The 18,596-nt window shown below is 45.6% G+C and overlaps 1 protein-coding gene across 2 annotated transcripts in view; it reads right to left on the reverse strand.

Annotated features, from left to right (window-relative positions):
* TRPC4 (transient receptor potential cation channel subfamily C member 4) overlaps positions 1–10,280 on the reverse strand; it is a 196,082-nt gene extending 185,802 nt beyond the window's left edge. The window contains exons 1-2 of one of the 2 annotated variants that reach the window (XM_039520818.1): positions 9,477–10,280; positions 8,999–9,348 (exon numbers count right to left, since the gene is read on the reverse strand). The gene's annotated coding sequence lies outside the window, so the exon portion shown is untranslated. Of the gene's footprint in view, positions 1–8,998 lie in introns of both variants that reach the window. The other variant, XM_039520817.1, reaches the window with a different exon arrangement.
* Between the last annotated feature and the right edge of the window lie 8,316 nt (positions 10,281–18,596).

Here is an 18,596-nt window from a genome sequence, read left to right on the forward strand (position 1 = left end):
ATGGCTACCTAAAAGACCTCCCCTCTCTCTCTGTCCAAACATACTGCCATGAAGATAGAGCTGTCCAATGAGCTTGAGTTCACAGCCTCCAGATTTTAATATTTAGCAGCTAGTTGAGGTGGGTTTCAGTGTAGGGCTTTTGATTGTGGAATTCACTACCAATTCCTTGGTCTAACAGAACCCAAGTATGCTGGGCATCATACTAAGTAGCACAGCCATCTATTTTCCTGAGACATTCACTAGGAGTGGGAGCAGATGAAATGAGTATCATGTTTATTTGGATTCAAGGGTGGAGATTTTATTTTTGTTGGTTCTTAAAATTGATACTTGGAACATCCTGGTTTTTAAAAGTTGTACATGGGTGATGGGCACTGTCACCACTGGGGTGCCTCCTTCTCACTGTTCTGGGGAGGAGTTCCTTCCAGGTCCAACACCGCCATCTGTCACTCATTCATGCATCCTGCTGCCTCTCTCTCTCCCTCTCTCTCTCTGTGTGACTCAGGGTCTTCTCTCTTCATTGGATTGGTCCCTTATCCAGGTCAGTGTGTGTTAATGCCTTCTGGGCGTTTCAAAATCTGTCCATCCAAAAATCGTAGTCTTCTCCCTCACTGCCAGGACTGTGCCACTTCCCCAGTGGCTGGTAGGGGAACCTGGGCCCACTCTCTACTCCAGCTTCCACTTCTGGGACCCTCTAATCAGCAACCAATGTCTGCACCATTTAAACCTTGCTGCCATTTCCCTAAGCTCTGCTCCTAGATTTCCTTCCTTTCCTCTCTAATGTCCAGAGCCCTCACTGTGGCCTCCTTCTGCTGCCAGCTTCCTGGCTTTATACTAACCACTTCTGTTTCTTCTCAGCTGGGTTCCATCATCATTCAGCGGTTACATAGGCCACCTCAGCTGTGGTTTATCTGGTTAATTGGCCCCTTCTCAGCCTCATCACCCCCTTCTAGGCTAGTGTGGGGGTGAACACCCCATCACAGGCAAATTTTCAGAAATTGAAAATCAAGAAAAGTCATGTCCACTTTTTTGGTCTAGGCCCACTATATGGCCTGCAGCAGGTTTGAGAGCATGCAGAGGGTGCATAACCATAAAAGTTGGCCAATCAGGGCTACTTAAGCACAGAATATCCTTGTGACTTTGCTCTGTGGGGCACAATTATCTGTTCATTAGACTGGGTAAGCCAATGGTCTGCTTCTTGAGATGTGCATAATGTGTCTCCTGAATAACTCTATCTGAGGTGGACCTTAGAGAATGCGGGCAGGAAAGTGAGAGTTGAGTTTTAAGTCTGACCCTACAGTTACAAACAATGGGTGAAATTCCCTTTCGCTGGAACTGCAGCTTTCAAAGGTTGGGAAGGGAAGGGATGAACCACAGGTCTGAACCCTGGCTCTAAGCTCCAGTAGTGGTAGATTCTATCTCCCCAGCTGCTCTGCACCCACACACATACTGCCTGGATACTCTGGTTTTATGCAAGTGGAATCAGTTTTGCTTAGTGGATGTAAACAGGAGATCTGCATCTAGGGTTGTTTTTTGGCAGTGCTCCTCCTGCTCACTCAGCAGATCCACTTTTCATGTGAGATATTTTGCTGACTTGAAATAAAAGCAACAAGTTTACTTGATCAAAGTTAGGGTTGAGAAGGAGGAATCACTTAAGTATCCAGGAATATCTCCAGCTATCATTTGTGTAAACACGAGAGTAAAGGCAAATAGAGAGAAAATGACAGAAAGGGTGAAGATAAAAGAGCAGAGGCCAAAGAAATTGAACTTTCTGGGAAACCATAGAGGTGATATCTTGGGATGGAGAAGTCACCACTAGACACTAAAACAACAGTTAGATCACAGGGGAGATCACCACAAGGATGGAGCCAGTCCAGGAGAATGGAGTGCTGGGGCCTCATAGACTCTACCACAGAAAAGCCTAATAAAAAAAAATCATGCTTATAAGTTTCCCATTCATTACCATAGTATTTGAGCACCTAACCCTGTACACCATAGACACAGAGAGATATTTTCAGACAAGTGTAGCCTGCCGGGTTCTAGGAATTATTTTGGGGATGTTCTCTGGCCTGTGTTATACAGGAGGTCAGACTAGATGATCACAATGGTCCCTTCTGGGCTTGGAAATCTATAAATCTATGAACCCAGGAATCTTCCACAGCTTCTGGGCTCACAGATGTAGAGGTTAGCTTTGCATGGCTCAGGCTCTCGAACATTTGATATAAGAAAAATTAAACCCAGCAAATTTTCAGAAGCTTTTTTTCTAAAATCCACTTTCAAAATAATTTGGAAACAAAGATAAATCTAATTTTATACGCACTTATTCTGTGACATTTTTAGCACACCTCTTGTTCTATCTAAATAAGAAATACATTTTTTAAAAGTAGAAGCAGACTTTTGGAATTTTAAGCTGGGAAATGATCTACAGAAGGTATATTAGTTACTTTTTTTTCTATGCAGCATACTGACAATCTTTTATTACCTTGTAAACCTTGCTGTGCAAAGCATTTAACTCCTATTTTCATGCTTTCTTGCCTTACCAGTTTCAAATTGCATTAGTCAGACATTTAATGTACCTAGAAAGGATTTCTGCCTGGATGTCCATTTCTTTTTTGTTACAAAAAGTAGCTTTAATTTATTAGCCCTTTGTGTGTGGTCACTTTTTAGAGCCTTTTTATTTACAATGTATTAAACCACAAAAAATTGTTCAGCAATATCATATCTCAATAAGCACTTGGATACTGGCACATAGCTTTTGAATATAATCAAAATCTATGTTAAATCACTCAGATCAGAGCTAAGGGCAGAATTCTGTCTTTCCTCTGCCTCAATGAGTCTAGGGCTTTTAAAAAAAAAAAGATTGATTTTTAATACCATACACTGATGCAAAATATGGCTACAAAGGGGTAAATTAAAAGCAAATTTTCATCTTAACTCTAAATCATCTTGCTTTTAGTAATTTTAAAACTTATGGCTGATGAAACAGCTATATTGTAAACCAACGTAGCTTGGATTTGAAGTTACATAGAAGACCGGAGATAACATTTTGCCTGACAATAAATAAAGCCATTATGTGCTGTAGTCTGAGTAGAAAAACTGCTGTGAGTGTGTCCCCCCTCCATTCTTGTTTACTTTGTCTCAAAATATGCTATAATTAAGTCTTTTCTAGCTGCTTCCATGTTGTCTTTTCAGATCCAGTGCAAATCTGTTTCTTTTTTAAATTAACATTTGAAAAGGGAACGTAGCCCTGAGGAAGTGAGGGGATAATAGCACAGCCTATCTGGTCAGGCGTGGCAGAGGCTGGTGCAGTACAGGACTTTCCCTGTTGTTTTGCCAGTACATTCCAATCCTGACCTGCAGCACTTCAGCTACACCAATCCTGTGTATCTCCCGAGAAGAGGCTGTCAAACTGCATCATGTTTTGGGGATAGAGCCAAATCTCCACAGGTGTTGGACGAGACAGACTCACTTTTTACTTGTCACCTAAATTAGGATTTAAACAGATATCTCTGGAAGAGAGAGGCTAATACTTTAGCGCTCTGCACCACATAGCTTCTTCTGCAAGTCACCTTGAACAAGTACTTGATGGGTTGGCCTCAGTGGTCGAACGCAAACTAACCTTTATTAAAAAGGGAGTGCTGTGGCTCACTGATCATGTGTGTATTAACAGGCAACGTATTTTGGCCCTGGCATATTCAAAATAATGGTCACAATCCTGCCAGGTGAGGAGTGTGACCCTGGCAGTGTTGGCACGCTGAGACTCTGTGAGGGGGGGGGAAGGCGGAGGAGGGGCCAGGGGAGCCTCCTCAGCCAGGAGCTCAGGCGGGCCAGACAGGACGGTCCCGCGGGCCGGATGTGGCCCACGGGCCAGAGTTTGCCCACCCCTTTAACAACTGGTTCTAAACCGGCTTCTAAATTTAACAACGGGTTCATGTGAACCGGCTCCAACTCACCACTGGATCTATCCTCTATGAAGAGGTACTGAGGGACTGAATGCTTTCTTCATGGACTGCCTTCTGAAAAGGGGGACCAGCTACTAGAAGAAATGATGTCAGCATCAATAGAAGAAGAGTAGGGTTGAATTTAAGAGACATCCATCTGTATGTTTTGATTGGCTTTGAAGTAATCTTCCCATGTGACAGTCTGAACAGAAAGGAAAGATATGGGGAAAGATAGAGCAATAATCGTGTCTTAGGGCCCTATCCTACAACCGTAAGAAGTTTTGCCAGTGTCTTCCACGGATGGGGAATAGAGCCCTTAAATTATTTTGGTGATGAAACCTAGGGGCCAATCCTTCCTTTTGCCTCAGTAAGGTCTACAGGATCAGATCTTAAGAGTTATCCATCTTTCTTGAGTATTTCCAAGGCACCTATCACTGTGATATCCAGCTGATCTTTCTTCACAGAAAACTGGCTGCTGTGGTGGATAGTGCTATATTACACAAAATCTGGATATATTGTGTAGGGAAGTTTGTTCAAACTATTCAGGTCCATTCTTTTCATAAAGAAATCAATCTAGGAAGTGAAATGTCCCTTACCACTAGAGTATTTAAGTGCCTGATGAAGCCTCCTCTAATAATTTTCTTTTTTGTATTGGGATGTAGGACCTACATTAAATAAGAACAGCAATACTGGGTCAGACCAATTGTCCATTTAACCCAGCATCCTGTCTTCTGACAGTGGCCAGTGCCAGGTACTTCAGAGTGAATGAATCATCAGGTGATTCATCCCTTGTTGCCCATTCCTAGATTCTGGCAAACAGAGGCTAGGGACATCACCCTTGTCCATCCTGGCTAATAACTATCACCCCTGTCCATCCTGGCTATCCAGCAATTAGCTGCCAGAATGTTAATAACCAGTTCCCTACCAGGTCTTCGGCAGCACTTCGGCAGTGGGCCCTTCACTCGCTCCAGGTTTTCGGTGGCACTTTGATGGTATGTCCTTCAGTGCTGCCAAAGACCCAGAACAAGTGAACGACCCATCACTGAAGTGCCGATGACAACCTGGTAGGGAACAGGTTATTAAGCACCACCCAGTAAGTACAAGCCCGAGACCCACAACCCTAACTGCCCCCCCAGAGCCCCACCCCCTTCCCAACTTGCCCCACTCTCTGTCCCCTGACTGCCCCAACCCCATCCACCACCACCCCAACAGACCCCCGGAACTCCCACGCCTACCCAACCCCGTTCCCCATCCCCTGACCACCACCCCAGAACCTCCACCCCCTCAAACTACTCCCTGCCATTCCTCCCAGCCCCGGCCTGGCCCCCTTACCCAGCTGCTCAGGGCAGTGTGTATGGATGCCGCACAGCCCACTGGAGCTCGCTGCCCCACCCCCTTACCATGCCACTCAAAGTGGCAGGAGCTGCCCAGGAGCAGTCCAGAGCGCTGGCACTGGCAGTGTTGGCACACTGAGACTCTGCGAGAGGGGGGAAGGCGAGGGAGGGGCCAGGGGAGCCTCCCCAACCAGGAGCTCAGGCGGGCCAGACAGGACAGTCCTGTGGGCCGGATGTGGCCCGTGGGCCAGAGTTTACCCACCCCTTTAACAACTGGTTCTAAACCAGCTTCTAAATTTAACAACCGGTTCGTGTGAACCGGCCCCAACTCACCACTAGATCTATCCTCCATGAACTTATCTAATTCCTTCCTGAACCCAGTTATACTCTTGGCCATCACAACATCCTATGGCAAAGAGTTCCACAGGTTTACTGTGCATCGTGTGAAGAAACACTTCCTTTTGTTTTAAACCTGCTGCCTTTGAATTTCATTCGATGACCCCTAGTTCTCGTGTTATGAGAAGGAGTAATAGCACTTCCTTATTTACTTTCTCCACACCCATCATGATTTTATAGACCTCTATTATATCACACCTTAGTCGTCTCTTTTCCAAGCTGAAAAGTCCCATTCCTATTAATCTCTCCTCATATGGAAGCTGTTCCGTACCCCATAATCATTTTGATTGCCCTTTTTTGTACCTTTTCCAATTACAATATGTTTTCTGAGATGGGGTGACCACATCTGCATGCAGTGTTCAAGATGTGGGTGTACCATGGATTTATATAGATGCAATATGATATTTTCTGTCTTATCTATCCCTTCCCTAATGATTCCCTACATTCTATTCGCTTTTTTGACTGCCACTTCACATTGAGCGGATGTTTTAAAAGAACTATCCACGATGACTCCAAGATCTATTTTTTGAGTGGTAACAGCTAATTTAGACCTCATCATTTTATATGTATAGTTGGGATTATGTTTTCCAATGTGCATTACTTTGCATTTATCAACATTGAATTTCATCTGCCATTTTGTTGCCCAGTCACCCATTTTCATGAGATCCTTTGTAACTCTTTGGACTTAACCATCTTGAGTAGTGTTTTATCATCTGCAAATTTTACCCCTTTTCCAGATCATTTATGAATATGCTGAATAGGACTAGTCCCAGTACAGACCCCTGTGGGACACCACTATTTACCTCTCTCTATTCTGAAAATTGACCATTTCTTCCTACCCTTTTTTCCTATCTTCTAACCAGTTACTGATCCATGAGAGGACCTTCCCTCTTATCCCATGACAGCTTATTTTGCTTAAGAGCCTTTAGTAAGGGCCCTTTTCAGGCTTTCTGAAAATGTAACTACACTATATCCACTGAATCACCCTTGTCCACATGCTTATTGACCCACTCAAAGAATTCTAGTAGATTGGTGAGGCATGATTTCCCTTTATAAAAATCATGTTGACTCTTCCCCAAGAAATCGTGTTCATCTATGTTGGGGAAATTCTGTTCTTTACTATAGTTTCAAGCAATTGCCTGGTACTGAATTTAGGCTTACTGGACTGTAATTGCCAAAATCTCCTTTGGATTCTTTTTAAAAAATTGGCATCACATTAGCTATCCTCCAGTCATCTGGTATAGAAGCTGATTTAAATGATAGGTTACAGATGAGAGTTAGTAGTTCTGCAATTTCACATTTGAATTCCTTCAGAACTCTTGGGTGAATATTATCTGGTCCTGGTGACTTATTACTGTTTAATTGTATACATGCTATATTATATAGAGTTTATGTGGATGCATTTATCATAACGAAACCAGATGTTAATTCCATCCTTCTCTGACTATATTGTCTGAACTCTGTTTTATGGTCTCTTTTCTTTTAATTTTTTAGAAGTGCCTACTAACCAGAAAGCATTTTGGAGTAGTGTTTCTATTCACTTCTAGCTAGAAGGTATTTTAGTTCAGGAAGAACTGGCACTACTTCTTTTATGAGGCACCTTTGGATAAATATACATTTCAGTTGCCATGCTAACATGGACTCACTCAATTGATTCCAGTAAAACAAAAACATTTTAGTGACACTGCCTTGTAAAATATAATAATAATACAACAAAGCTGCAGGTCTTGCCAATCGCAGTGGATTTTACAATTCAACCCTTACTTAGTATATATTTTCTGTCAGTGTTTGTTTAAGGTTCCAGAACATCAACTGCTTCTTTTCAACAGGATTATGACTACTGTAAAATAGCCAAAATATTCAGGAGCTTGAAAATGTAAATTCATTGCACGGGTGAATTCCTACAGTCAGTTTGTTTACCATATAAGTCATTCTCAGGCTCATTTTCATCATGTTCATTTGCCATCAACCTCACACTCTCTCCTTCCACCAGATTCTCTTTATGTTTTTTTCAGGATTTTGTAGTAGCAATGGTTAGTAGGAAAAAATTAAATTAAAAAACCCCCCACAATACTTTAAGGTTGAAAAAATACAAGATGTACATGAAATTTGTTGCACTTGATGTGTAGTTGTTCCCCACCAACTTTGATTTTCAGAACTGAAACAATGTTTAACTTCACAATGACAGGACATGTAGGAAAACGGATGTGTCAAAGCATCAAAGACAGATCAGGGGAAAGAAACACTATTTTAAATAAGTAACTCTTCCTGATAGCAAGTTGATTGCAGGATAAAGAAACAGCCTGCAGAGTTGCTACTGTCTGGTAAATTACATCCTAATAAAACTCCATTGTGATATCCCCTTGATTTTAGCTGATAAATTATTATTAGAACGCTAATCACTCATCCTTTCCTACATGAAAATACACTGTTACTGAAGTGCTGCCATTTTATTATATCATAGTTTTAGAAAGTTCAGTATTCCTAAAAAAAGAAAAATGTCCTATCAGTGTCTGTACAGCTGCCTCCCAAGCGGTTGAGTGTTAGCAATTACAAGGTCGGTAACCCATGAAAAAATATTTTGCTATAGCGTGATAGTTGCCATAATTAAACACTATACCTGGAGGGAGAGGAGGACCTTTTTTTTTTCTGAATGCGCTGACTTATGTACCTCTGCAGCAAATAATAATATATGGGTGTGAAATTCAAAATCTAAAATGAGACAAAGGTGATTCCTGATACAGGCTGAGCCCTCACCTGAACAGCTGTGGGTCACGGTCACTTAGCTGCTCTCCTCTATACTTTAAAGGCACACGCACGCTAACTCTACAACTCGTCTTCTGTCCAGTTAAACAGCTTCACTCGCCTCCCTGAAAGCCCCGTCTGAAAGAATTAGCCGTCTGCATAAATCCTTTGGTTTACATTACGAGCATCGCAAGCACACCCACCCAATTCTGTTGTCTACTCGCTACTTCTGAGACATCTAGTCATCGTCACAAAACTATTTCCCTTCAGTTTTTTTTTCATATACTCAGTTGTCCTGCAGGTGTCAGACTTCACTTGCAATAACCCAGACGATGGCACTCTCTACAATGTCAACAATTAAACTGATTGCGATAAAAAAAATCCACGTTTATTATGTAAAGGGGAAAAAATTCCTAAATGTTGCTTAATGCTAGGTCCAAGACGGTACAAAACCCCTGTAGTCACCGTGTGCTTTTATTTGGGAAAAAGTTGGTTAATTCCAGTAATTGGTGGCGTCTCTTAAGAGGAACAACAATAAAACCAAAGCTTAAAGACGAAAATATTCCCAAATGGGTGAGAACTTACTTGGTTTAGATGCATGCGTTGCTATCCAGCGTTTTTACTTCAACAGTTATCAGGGCACATTTCAATACCATTTATAAATTAAATCCATTTAGGATTTTATTTTTTTTGCAGTCGCCCACCTCATCCACTTTCTCCATGTCTATGTTATTCTCTTCATCTTTCAGACACTGTCCCTCAGGTCAGGTGGTCTTCAACACTTCCAACCAAGGAGACAGCGCCTGTAGCTTCGCTTTAGTGCAACAGATGAGTGGTAAATTCCTCCCTGGCTGTTTATTGTGGCGTCTCATTACTCTTCCTGGGAATCCCATGCCGACTGCAAGAAGTAACAATCCCTCCCCATGAAATGTTTCCTGTTGGAAGAGCAACTGCGAGGCATGAACATCAGAGGGAAAAGAACACAAATAAGCTGAAGTTGATGCTTTCCTGCCCAGGAGATCCGCTCTCCGGTATTAAGACACCCCTGCCACAGAAGAGATACCTCGCATCGGAGATCACCCCTCGGATTGTCTTGCGCGCTGGTTTGTTCTGTCAGCTTCTCCGCGCGATCATTTCTTTCTGTCTTTCCCTCCTTGGTGTGTGGCTGAGCTGCTTCTCCTAGGGACTTTTTTCTTTTGGTCTGGTGGGGAGGCACGGTAAATGCCTAAAAGCGCCGCCTGCAGGATAATCAAGGGATAGTCCCCACCGAGGAGCAAAACCGGCTTTGGGCAGGCTCCGTTCCAATGGGACACAGGGTGCAGGTGGCCCCTTTCCTGGTAGCCTCCGCCACCCTCCTCCTAGAGAAATTCCTCGCCAGTTTGACGTGACCGTTCCCTTCCTTTGGAAAATGTTTTAGGCTGATTTTTTTGATTTTCTATAAAACGTCCAAGAGCATGTGTGTCCCCAGGGGGAAGTCAGGCGTGAACCACCAACAGTCAATGTACTTGCACCTTCCAGCTGTGCGCCAACAAGAGCGAAAAGGACTGGTTCAAAAATAAACGACAGAACAGGGACCGACTCAAAAGAAACCCTTATGTGACAGCTGTAATTGACAACCCCCTGAAATGCACAGTGAAAACACACAGCAAATAATCGTTTGATTCCCTACCCCCCGAAAAACAATGGTCGGTGCAGTCGTTTCAAACTCTACGATATTTGCACGCGGTCATGTTAGGTATTCGTTCTTGCTAAACAACACAGCATAAAGGTGAGCCAATCATCCCCAGCTGCAGCAACATCTCACCTCGTAGAAGTGTAAGATTGTTTCAGCTGCTGCTTTCTTTTGATCAGCAATAAACCTCTGCAGTTAGCTTGGAGTCCTAGTTTCTCTCTTAGCGGTAGCTTTCTATCTGCCTTCCTATCCCGCGGCGGAGCTCCGTGACCCGTTACCATTTCAATGGGAGTGCGTGTGAAAGCGGGGCTGCTCTCTTTTAATGCAAGAACTGTCACTTGCCCCGCGGAACTCAAATGCCAGAGAAAACCGGAGCTCCTAGATCAGGGGGAAAGAGATTAGTCACCGTTTCCCTACATCTTGAATCAAAATGAGGACAGTGCCTATCACACCAAGTTAAACCTGTTAGGAATGAGACAATGTGCAGAAGGAAGAAGTCCACGTGCCTAAGTCCGGGTTTGGGCATGAGCGGGGTGCGAGGAGAACAGAGTGCACGGCCGTACACTGTACACGCTGAAAGGAACGCGGGCAGACGAGTGTCAGTTACATGGGGACTCAGGGGTTCCTTGCTTAACTTAGCTTATGTCCTCAGACTCAACCTTCATCCCAGCTTGCCTGCTTAAAAGCTTATCCCAGCTGATTCTGAACTCCTGCTCGACGCAGAAAGAACTTCTACTGTAGCCAGTACAGAGACTGAGATGAGGAAATTGCCACATTTCCCTTACATTAAATATATACAATATTTCCTTTCCGTTTCTTGAGCATACCTAGAATTAGCATCACAAACCCTACATGAAGTCTTGGTGTTTTATTCTGCTTTAGCTCATCCATTTAGAACCGCAGGTTTTTTGTTTGTTTTTTCAAAGCTCACAACCATGTGTTCTAACATTGCTAAAGTCTTAAAGGGAAAGACCAACTAGCCAGCCAACACTTCTTGAAAGTATTCAAACAGTGTAATGACATAAAGCAGTGCCTGGGCACAGCCGTGCTGCAGAAGCAATTCATCAGGAGCATTATGTCAGAGACTGGAGTTAACTTGTATTTATACAAAAATCAGTTGTGTTTAGCTTCACCAATAACTAGCTGAAAACACTTAAACTCACTTCCACCCATTCTCCTTGCAGACTGCAGCTCCCTGGACTTTCTGAAAGTCCCTTCCAGTGCTAACACTGGAGTTGCATGTGGGCACTTTACAGATGGTGCAATGCATTGCTTATAATAAACTAAAACCCAGTGTCTTGGCATTAGGGGCATAACTCAGTGCTGACCTGGGACCCCCCCGCCGCATCTTTTCCGATCCATCAGGCACTTGATCTCCAATAACCGGATAGAGTCACACTTGTAAATGTAGGTGGAGCCTTTTGCCCTCCTCCCCTTCCATCCCCACCTGCACAGAAAGCTCCCTGGACTGACCAGGCAAAGGGAGAGGCAGATGTAGGTGGAGTTAGGACATGTCCTGTTACTCCCCATTCAGAACCATGACTTAAGAGCTGGTCGGGTCACGACTCTGACCTAACTCAGCCTTGCAGACACAGCTCCTGATGGCCCCCCATCAGCAAGGAGGTGACAGTCCCAGGCACACTCCAGTCCAGGAGTGTGCACAGGCTGGTGATGGCAAATAGGCTAAGCCAACACCTCCGGGGATGCATGCTCACTGGCAGGCACTATGCCACAGAAACAGAGGGTTGCCTGGCTATGCTCAGGGCCTCCCTTCCTCTCTTGTCTTTCTGCCCAGTATTCAGTATGGTGCTGGCAGAGGTTGTGTCCTGATAGCCACTCATCCTGCTTTCATCTCAGGGCTCTCTCAAATCCTATGGAGACCCCCAGTGCAGGAGGCCAGCCTGTGGCGATGAGCTATACAACTGCAGGTTGTCACATTGAAAATAGAGGAAGGAGGGGATTGCAACATCAACAAGCAGTGTTGTTAATGGTTGCAGTTTGTACATGCTCCACCTCCTAGGATGCCAGCACAGACAAGGGAAATGACAGTGGTTTCATGTGACATGACACGTTGACCAAACCTAGATCTAGTTGACACAGTGATAAAAATCCCTGTGTGGCTCTACTCTGAGACTTCCATCATGGCTAGCATCATGCATTTGTGCTAGACCACTGGTGAGGGAACTGCTAAAATTCTCAGTGGAGAGGTAGCCAGTGGGGGTCTTATTATGCAAAGAAAAGGACCCCTGGGAAGTTGTATGAAGCAGCAGGCAATGCAGAAACACAGCAATGGACCCCTGCTTCATCCTTCCCTGAATATGCTAATTGGACTGATGAGGTCAAGATATATTGGTCCAAATTCAGCCATGCCATAAGGAAGTGTAATTCCTCTGAGGCCAATCAAGTGACGCCTGCTTACCTCCAGGCTGAATTCAACCCATTACTTCCTAACTATATCTATTACATTTGGGAGAGGTATATCAGTGCAAAGACAGTCTGGGATGAAGCATGGAGGGAAAAAATCACACCACTGGACCAGAGTAGAACTGCTAGCTTAGAATGGACATCAGGACATCACCATGCCGAAGCAGGTCCAGGTGATACAGTGGTAAAAATGTCTGCACACATTGTACATATCTACTTCAGTCTTTCCTAGAACTGGGGGTGCTGCACTCGTACTAGACCAAAGGTAGGGATATTGCTTCAAATTCTTAGGCCTGGTCTACACTAGGACTTTAATTCGAATTTAGCAGCGTTAATTCGAACTAACCGCTCAACCGTCCACACCAGGAAGCCATTTAATTCGAACTAGAGGGCTCTTTAGTTCGAATTTGGTACTCCACCCCGGCAGGTGGAGTAACGCTAAATTCGATATGGCTAGCTCGAATTAGGCTAGGTGTGGATGCAAATCGAACTTAGTAGCTCCGGGAGCTATCCCACAGTGCACCACTCTGTTGACGCTCTGGACAGCAGTCCGAGCTTGGATTCTCTGGCCAGCCACACAGGAAATGACCCGGGAAAATTTGAATTCATTTTCCTGTCTGGGCACTTTGAATCTGACGTCCTGGCTGGACATCGGGGCGAGCTCCGCAGCACCTGCAACGATGCAGAGCTCTCCAGCAGAGGAGTTCATGTTATCTGTGAAAAGAAAGAGGGACCCAGCATAGACTGACTGGGAATTCTTGGATCTGATCGGTGTGTGGGGCGAGGAGTCTGTGCTTTCGGAGCTGCGCTCCAAAACAGGGAATGCGAAGACCTACGAGAAGGTCTCCAAAGCCATGAGAGACAGAGGATACAGGCGGGATGCAACGCAGCGCCGCGTGAAAATCAAGGACCCCAGACAAGGCTACTGAAAAATCAAAGCGGCAAACGGACGCTACGGAGCCTGCCACCACTGCCCCACCAGTGACCGTGGACTCTGACAATGGGACAGGGTCGATGGCCAGTTCCTCGGTGATGTTCGCGGACGGGGAAGATGAGGAAGGGTTTGTGGAGGACGAGGCAGGCGAGAGCGCTTACAACGCTGGTTTCCCCGACAGCCAGGATCTATTCATCACCGTCACGGAGATCCCCCAACAACCCTCCCCGGCCATTAACCCGGACCCTGAATCAGGGGAAGGAGCAGTCGGTAAGTGCTGTAACCATGTTAACTTTTATTCTTAATATAACAGGAATCTTAACTGTGTGAAAAGGAGGTCTCTCTAGAAATGGGGATAGAACAGAAATCATCCTTGGAGATCTCCACGAAGCTCTCCTTGCGTTAATCAAAAAGCATCAGCAGGAGGTTCCTGGGGAGAGCTGCCTTATTGGGTGCTCCGTGGTAGCACAGTTTTCCGCGCAAGGCTTTCATGAGGAACTCAGGGAGCACTGCCTCCCCGAGCACGGCTGCATCGGGCCCTGGTTCGTGCTAGCTTTCACGCAGCATGCGCTCTCTATCTCCTTCAGTGACCCTCCTCAGGGTGATCTCGCTCGGAGACTCCTGCATCTAATTAGGGTAATTACTGTAATGTTACGCCTGGTCCAAAGTATTTTTAAAAAATCTACGGACAGACGGCATAGCACAGACTCAGCACGCAGCTGCGTGACGAGCGTAACGGAAAGTCAAAGAATATAATGGACGCTCATGGAGGGAGGGGGGAATGAGGACGCAAGGTATCCCACAGTTCATGCTGTCTCCGAAAAGTATTTGCATTCTTGGATGAGCTCCAAATGCTTCTAGGGTCAAACACAGTGTCTGCGGTGGGTCAGGGCATAGTTCGGCAATTTGCGCACACACCCCACCCACCACCAGAAGTGAAAACAATCCTCTGTTGACTCTTTTACATGTCACCCTATCTTTACTGAATGCTGCAGATAGACGCGATGGTGCAGCACTCAACACCAACATCCTTGCTCCCCCCACGCTATGGATGGCTGATGGTGCAAAAAGATGGAAATCCGTCCTCATCATCAGCCTCTTGGCACATGGGGCAGTGCAAAAGGGCTGGTAACCATGCCGACTAGTATCAGTAAGGTCGATCAAGGGCGCCTGTCCCTAATTTTTGATGGCTGATGGTACAATATGGCTGGTAACCGTCCTCATCATTGCAACAGGGGGCTGAGCTCCATCAGCCCCCCCCTTCATTGTAAATAAAAGATTCAATTGCCCCTGGACTAGCAGAGGGATGATGGGCTCCTTCATCCACACTCCTTAATGTCCTGCCTGGACTATCATTGCAGCTGGAGGCTTCCTTCCAGTCATTTCTCACAAACAAGTCACTGTGTCTTATTCCTGCATTCTTTATTACTTCATCACACAAGTGGGGGGACAATGGTATGGTAGCCCAGGAAGGCTGGGGTAAGAACGGAATGAACAGGTGGTGTTGTTGCAGGAGCACCCCCTGTGAATAGCATACAGCTCATAATTTATGCAGGATCGGACACAGAGCAGCTATGCTCTCTGGTTCTATGATACAGTGGTTCTCTAGTACACTTGCCCATAATCTAGGCAGGACTGATTCTATTTTTAGATACCAAAAAGGAGGGATTGACTCAGGGAGTCATTCCCAGTTTTTGCTTTTGCGCCCCTGGCTGCTCGGCCAGGGGCACTTATGACAGCAACAAATGGTGCAGTGCAAAAGGACAGGTAACCATGCCCATCTTATTACCATCTTATTACCAATTTATGGTATGGTTGATGGTACAATATGGCTGGTAACCATCTCTGCTGTCATGCAAAAGCAAACTCATGCTGCTGTGTAGCGCTGCTGGCCCGCCTCTGTCAGCGGCATCTAGTACACATACGGTGACATACACAAAAGGCAAAACAGTGTCCATGGTTGCCACGCTATGGCGTATGCCAGGGCAATTCTGGGAAAACGGGCTTGAAATGATTGTCTGCCGTTGCTTTCCCGGAGGAAGGAATGACTGGCGACATTTACCCATAATCCACCGCAAAAATGATTTGTGCCCCAGCAGGCACAGGGGTCTCAACCCAGAATTCACAGAGACAGCCTAGACTCAGTTAATTGTTCGCCAAAATGTATCTTTGCAAGGAATTCACTCCCTGTTTCCAATCTCACAGCTTCCACTGTCTCCAGACCTGCCACAGCATCCCCCTCGCAGAGGCTGGCAAAGATTAGGCAGTGAAAGAAAAAGACAAGGGACAAGATGTTCGAGGAACGTATGGGCTGCTACCTAGCAGAGGCGGACCAGCAGAGCCAGTGGAGGGAGACCGTCTCTCTGTGCCAGCGCTCACACAGTGAACGGGAGGAGAGGTGGCGTGAGGAAGACAAGCAGGCGACTGAAACGCTGCTTGGACTAGTGAGGGAGCAAACGGACACGCTCAGGCGCCTTGTGGATGTTCTGCAGGACCGCAGGAGGACAGAGACACCCTGCAGTGTATCTGCAACCGCACTCCCCTGACACAAAGTCCCATACCCCCCTCACCGAAAGTAATCAGGAGGAGGGGCGGCCGGGGACGTGAATACTGTCACTGCACCACAGCACAGTGCTCAAGTACCCAAAAGCTCTCATACCCTACCTTTGCCGAAGTCCTTCACTTCCACACTCACAGTAGTCCCAATCCCAGTCCCATCCCCTAACTGTCTACTTAATTAATAAAAATGCTTTGCTGTTAATTACTGTTTCCGTTATGTTTTTTCAAAGAAGACTGTGTTTGAATGGGGGGCGTGGGGAAGGGGGTGGTTAATTGCATAGGACAGTCACCTTTCCCAGGGTACAGACATGGGGGCAGGATCAGCAGCGGGTCACACACACAGTGCAGTCAGTAGGCACCCTGGTCGGTTTTTGGAGGTGGTTTCCAGGATCTGTGTGGGCGGGGGAGATGTGACTTTGCAGCGGGGGAGGGCGGTTACAGATCTTATACAGCGGTCCTTGTCCTGGACCGCTGAGTCACGCAGCTGAAGAATCTGTATCCGTCCTCCTCCACCACAAGGTCACATATCCGCCCGCACACAGAATTCCATAAAGAGGAATGGCAGGCTCCGTTGAAAGAAGCATTCCGGCACTGCGGACCGCTCTAGGAGCAGGAGCCTGTCATTCCTTGAGTTTAGAAGCGGTCTTTACATCACCGCACACCCTACCCAGCACAGCCTGCGTCCCAGTTTCAACCCTTTCACGAAAAGTCATGAATAAAGAAACCTTTGTTAAGTAATAATGGGACATGTATTTTATTTTTACACGTGTGCTGGAAGTGGGGGTAACGGGGTGAACGGGGTATGTAACCGAAGAGGAGAGTCAACAGTAACTGAGTAAAGAAACAGGGGCAGGTTCAGCTTCTCTGTAAAGAAACTGAACAGTCACAGGTCATGCTGCTCGCTGCTCGCTGGTATTTGAAGAGTTCCTTGTCGCTGTCCCAGGTGCCTGTATAGGGCTTCATGAGCAAGTGCATTAGCGGGCAGGCTGGGTCCCCGAGGATGACTATAGGCATCTGCACATCCACAACAGTTATTTCGTGGTCCGGGAAGAAACTACCTTCCTGCAGGCGTCTGAGCAGCCCACAGTTCCTGAAAACACACGCATCATGAACCTTGCCCGGCCACCCGACGTTGATGTTTGTAAAACGTCCCCTATGGTCCCCCAGTGCTTGCAGCACCATTGAAAAGTGGCCCAATTTCTCAGCAGCTGACTGTGGAAGAGGTGAACGATAAAGTGCGAGGAGGAGAAAACGGCGATGATCGCAGCGGGCTCCATGCTTGCAGTGCTGTGGCGTCCGCGCTGTCACTGACCAGAAAAGTGCACGAACAGATTGCCCGCAGGCGCTTTCAAGGAGGGAGGGAGGGAGGTTGTGATTGACGGTTCAATGACGACACTTACCCAAAACCACCCTCGACACATTTCTCCCCCCAGCAGGCATTGGGGGCTCTACCCAGCATTCCAATGGGCAGCGGGGACTGCGGGAACTGTGGGATAGCTTCCCACAGTGCACCGCTTCCAAAGTCGACGCTGGCCCCGTGAATGTGGACTCAGAAATTCGAATTAGTGTATTTAGTATGGATACACAAATTCGACTTCATAAGGTCGAATCCACAAATTCGAACTAAGTTGATTCGAAATAGTCTTGTAGTGTAGACAAGGCCTTAGTGTAGAGAAGGCCACTGCCTTCAGAGGTAGTTACTCTTTACTTGCAGGAGGGGAATAGGACCTTTTTTTGTGCATGTTCCCATATTTTATCTCAAAAGAGAGAGAATTTTAATTTGCACATATGAAAGGTATTTAATTCATCACTTTCAAAGAGACCTTTAATGATCAGTATTCCCTTATCTTTGCATGTGCGTCAAAGTGAGATTTCCTATTTCCAGGGATGAACAGAACCATGTGGGTAGTTTTATAAGCCAGTAGAGATGTGCTTTAAAATGTTTTGGCATTTTCCATATCATAATCTGTTAGCAATCCCCTCTGCATCTTGCCAGTGATTACCATTTTCAATGAAGTTAATTTTCAGGATAAAATCCTGCTGGTCTTATTCCTATGGGAATTTTCACTGAAGTTCATGTCATTGCTCCTGTCATTAAGGTCAGCAGGATTTGGCTCTTTTTGTTTTTACACATCTAAATGAAGCTGTGATATTTCTAGCGTATGTCTACGTGCCAACTTTATCATTAGTAGTAATCGATATGGCACACAAGCAGAGTTATAGGGAAGACACTGAGAGGCCAGTGTTATATGCTGAGGCAATACAGTTTGTGAGGTAGCAGCCTGGCTGGGCCTGCATTCCTAAACCCACAATATTACAATAAATCAGGTACCTCTTGAATCCTGACCCTCCTTCTCAAGTTCCACTCCTCATACTAAAATCTCCTCAAAACACATTAATATGTTAGCTGCTGATCACTTCTGATACTCCTGGTCTTATCGGATTTTATGTATTTGAAATACCATCCAAGCTGCTTATTTTTTCTGGTACCTGAAGTATGTGTAACTAACACCGGATGTATCACTGGTTTTATTTCCTGGACTCATAAACAGGCAGAAAACAGAGTTTAATGAAAGTCTGCATTTGTGTAGAAT

The sequence above is a fragment of the Mauremys reevesii genome, linkage group 1 (assembly GCF_016161935.1).
Source record: "Mauremys reevesii isolate NIE-2019 linkage group 1, ASM1616193v1, whole genome shotgun sequence".
Classification (NCBI taxonomy): Eukaryota; Metazoa; Chordata; order Testudines; family Geoemydidae; genus Mauremys; species Mauremys reevesii.